We start from the raw sequence: 4539 nt of genomic DNA, 5'->3' as shown, positions 1-4539 counted from the left end.
GTCCGGGGCGAAGGGAGCCCCCATCGCCACGCCTTTGATTTGTAAGAAGAATTCATTCTTGAATGTGAAAAAGTTCATAGTCATCGCAATGCGCAATAATGCTATGATAAATTCGGTGGGAACTTGCGTGGGCATCGGGCGTGAGTCTAAATATCTAGTAATGACTGCTATTGCTTCTTCTTGTGGGATGGAGGTGTACAGAGACACCACATCACAGGTGGCCAACAGTTGAGTTGACGGATCAAAAGGTGAGTTTTCAACCAAGTTGATAGTTTGTAGAGTGTCCCTCAAGTACGTTTGTGTTGACTCTGCCAACGGTTTTAGGAAAAAGTCAACATAACGTCCGAGTGGTTCTAGAATAGAACCACACCCAGACACAATCGGACGTCCAGGTGGATCTGTCATGTCTTTATGTATTTTAGGCAGAGTATAAATGGTTGCCAGACGTGGGTGCTGTTGATTAAGAAATTCATACTCAGTTTTGGAGAGAAAACCCTGGTCAAGTCCTAGTTTGGTTATCTCCAAAATCTCACGTGCTATTGTTTGAGTGGGGTCGGACCGCAATTTCTTATAGCTGATGCCATCTGTTAATTGATGTTGGATTTCAGACTCATATTTCTTGATGTCTTGGATGACGATTGCTCCGCCCTTATCGGCAGGTTTAATCACAACCTCTGTGTTATTTGCCAATGACTGAAGGGCGTTTTTTTCAATTTTGCTAGTATTGTATTTAGTATATGTGTGTTTGAGCAGAGTAGAGTTGACATCTCGCCACACAACCGCTTCATAAGCTAGGATTTTGCTGGTCATCGTACATGAAGGGGGCACAAAGGTGGAGGGAATCCTGAGCCCCGTAAGTGAAGGGTTTCTATAGGGTCCAGTGTTTCTGAAGAAATATTTGAGTCTGACTTTTCTAAAGAATTTGAAAAGTTCCGTCCGTACAGTGAAAGGGTCTGGTTTGCTGGTGGGTACATATGATAGCCCTTTACTTAAAGCACGTATTTCATCTTCATTAAGGGTATACTGCGAGATATTTACAATAGGGTTGGTGGTGGTTGAATCCCTTACCACCGGTAGGTCTTGTTCCGGGTGGTTCGTTCCCCGTGTTGTTCCTCTTGGAAGTGAACCTGTTTGGGTGTTTGGCCCCGTCCGGTGTCCCAGTTGGTGTTGTTCTGGTTCTGCCCACGTGTTTGGCCTCTGTTGAAATAGTTCCCTCTCCCTCTCGGGGGGCGCCATCGTGTAGGGCGCGGTCCTAAAAAAGGAGCGTATTGTTGCTGATCGTAGCTGTAATCCGGATAGTTATATGGGCGACTTGGGCCGGCAAAATCCTGCTCACCTTCGGAGCTATAGGAGGAATCGGAGAAGGTAGTGTAGTTTCTCCTACCACGAAAGTTTCCTCTGCCCCTGTTGGTAAATCTGCCCTGTTGGTCTTGCTTGTAATAATCGTCTTGGAGATATGGGTAGGTTTTCTTTTTATCATAGAGTCTGATATCTCTCACAAGTTTCTCTAATTTCTTATTCTGTGTGGTGAGGTCGAAGTCTTTTAGGGTAGCTTCCAAATTATTGAGGGTTTCTTTGGCGCCTGCCAGGTTCGCATCTGCTGCGATTTCGGCTCTAAGCAACTTGATCTCACTGGTCAGTAGCTGGATTTGGTGGGCAGCCGTCTCTACCCCAAGCACCATCCAGTGGCGGGAGCAGTTGTTGGATATATGGCTGAACCCTTCCCTGAATTTGGGCACCTCCACAAAGATAGCTGGTTCGATCATTATCTGTAGGCCAATGGGAATAATGTTCTCTTTGAGATATTTCGTGAGTAGGTGTCCGTGCCAGCGGGTACGGATCAGCTTCTTTTCTAGGCGTTCAAGGCGTTGAATTTTATCCTTCAGACTGAAGTCTATGGTAGATATATCACTGGCTAGAAAATTATGGTCGGGATTTTCGAGGAGTCGGTCAATGTAATCCTCAGAATAGGACAATAGTTCACGTTCGACCATGGTTTGCGGAATATCCTGGGGTATAGAATTGAATTCTATATAGGGAACCTCGCAGACAGCGTCTGCACGAAGTGCTGTACACAAAGAAGGGTTAACCCAAACAAGTCACTGGGACCTGGGTATCTGGCATTAAAGAGAAGGGGTCCCAGTAAGGTAGACGTCTAAGCAAAATTAAATAAAACAGTTGAAACGTAAATACATCTATAATGTTTAATTCACATTATAGGGAAAAGAGCAAAGCAATTGCACAAATTACAGTTGTATTGGTGCCCCTGTTGGGTGAGGAGGGAACGTGCAAGTGTGGGGATAGTGTGGAAGGGATAGTGATATTAAAAAACACGTATAATTCAAACAGTAATATCAATTCAATGTCAAACAGACATTAGTAGAACCACAAATCAACAAAAGAGTTCATAGTACACATGCCCCAATGTCCATACTGAGCATAAATTATGGGTTGGAGGAGGCTGTGTTTCAGGGTGAGGAAGTCGACGTTTCGACCCAGGAAGCGCAGGAATGATTTAAAAGTCCTTGCTAGTGGGTCTTCATCAGGACGAGAACAGGGGTGGGGCAGACAACCTGAATTTAAATAAATAAATAAAGTAAGTATATCTAAATTGTAATAGGCTAAATCATAGTGCATAATAGGATATTCGCATTGTCACAAAACACATACCTGGTTAGGTCAGTGCTCGTCATTGATAATTTATGAAGAGTTTAATAGTGGATAGTCAATCCTACAAGGAAAAAATCAAAATGAGGCCAATCAGGATGGTGGTTGATATATACATGTACCTGAAAGGCTGAGCGAAAAAGGTCAACGACTTACTTGGGAATTAAAGCCCAATATCCCAATGGGGTATGGCGAAGTGATCCAATCGCTGGCAACCGGATGGTGGGGGGGGGCCACTCAGTATATCTAATCAAAGGGAACAGTAATTAGATCGATATGTCCCGGGTAACAGTATCAATGGAACTGCTCAAAAGCAGTAACCGGTACAACTCACCGACTAGCGTAAATTGTGTGCTCTGTCCCCGCCGTCTCAGGTAAAAAGAAGCCGTCCGACTAAATCAGATCAGATTCCTAATGGGAGGGACAGGAGGAGATGGTGTCAATCCCATGCTTTGTCTGGACTGAAAGTTTACAACAAGTAAAGCGAGCCGATTTTGGGAGCAGGGAGGCTTACCGGTCTGTTGGTACGGCGGTAATGAAGGCGTCTCTCTCGGCTGCCTCGAGGAGAACGCCGGTCTTCCTGTTGTCATCGTTGACATAGCAACGGGGGGGGTCACGTGATAGTGGCCATTGAAGAAAGACTGGAGGCGTCACTGGTAGTCATAGTGACGCCTGCGGGAGAAATGATCAATTGAATGGCAAGACTGAATAAAACTGAATAAAACAGCCAAATAAGTCAATAAATCAATTAAAGGAAATTGAAAAACGGGGTCATAAGTCCATAATGAGGGATCAAGTTCATAGTGAGTGGCCAACCGATTATTAACAAGCAGAGGTGAGAGCTCTGGGCGCCTAGACACCTAAGGTGTCGTCAAGGATTAAACAATGTATACGTGGTGAGTTTATCCAGTCAGTGTGGTAGTACTGCGAACCTATCACATGATGGTTAAGGCAGTGACTGTGAAAAACATCTCAAGGTGTACATCACAATTAAATAAAATTACATTAGAAACACAATGTTACTCACAGTGGAAAAACGACAAACATGCATGTATCAACGCATTAATTAACTGCAATGTATAGTACCGGTGCAAGGTAATTACTAGGTAAACACACAAAACTTTTGCCAATGCGTACCTCACACATGATGGTAAAGCAATATCAGTCCCGAGGGGATGATTAATTGCTGTTACGGTTCAGAACATAAAGTCAATGATATTCAGGGTAGTGTTGCAAGTTGAGAGAAGGAGCTATCATGTTCGTTTAAACCTGACTGGATGGAATTAAAAAAGAACATCCATTTTAGTTCCCTGATGTTTAATATAGTTGCAATATTCCCACCCCTGGGGCCTAGAGTGGCTTTTTCAATTACAATCCATTTTAGACTCTCAGGTGGATGTGCAGCTGATCTGAAGTGATCTACTAGCGGGGCACCAGCCACCTCGCATCTTATTCTGCTCATGTGTTGTAAGATACGTTGTTTGATCTTCTGTTGGGTTTGGCCAATATAGATCATGTTGCATGGGCACACAATGGCATATATCACCGTAGCGGTGTTACAGTTTGTAAGAGTTTTGAGTTGGATCTTCTTCTGTTTGTATTGAGACTCCTTGGTTTGCGTCGTGCTGTCGCAGGCTTTGCAGTGGCCACATTTAAAGTGTCCTGTCACTGGTTGAAGATTCCAGAGTGTTCTTACGGTGGGTTCCGGCTTGGTGGGTAGGAGGGAACGTATCACATAGTCTCTAACACTTTTGGATTTTTTGAACGCATGGAGAGGGTTAGTGGGTTGGCCAATATCATCTGCGACCAGTTGCCAATGATGATTCACAATCTTCTTGATTTGGTTGCTTTTCGTGGTAAACGTGGTGACGC

The 4539-nt window shown here is 44.1% G+C and overlaps 1 long non-coding RNA gene across 1 annotated transcript; it reads right to left on the bottom strand.

Moving 5' to 3' along the window:
• Positions 1-2668: 2668 nt before the first annotated feature.
• LOC144792727 (uncharacterized) lies at positions 2669-3078 on the bottom strand. The gene is made up of 3 exons (XR_013602616.1): positions 3002-3078; positions 2824-2913; positions 2669-2731 (listed from the first exon to the last, which is right to left on the bottom strand). It is a non-coding gene; the product is annotated as an uncharacterized LOC144792727 (long non-coding RNA).
• Positions 3079-4539: the final 1461 nt, after the last annotated feature.

This window comes from Lissotriton helveticus, chromosome 11 (genome assembly GCF_964261635.1).
Source record: "Lissotriton helveticus chromosome 11, aLisHel1.1, whole genome shotgun sequence".
NCBI lineage: Eukaryota > Metazoa > Chordata > Amphibia > Caudata > Salamandridae > Lissotriton > Lissotriton helveticus.
The sequence above is the reverse complement of the archived record's forward strand: the minus strand, read 5'-3'. Positions and strand labels throughout refer to the sequence as shown.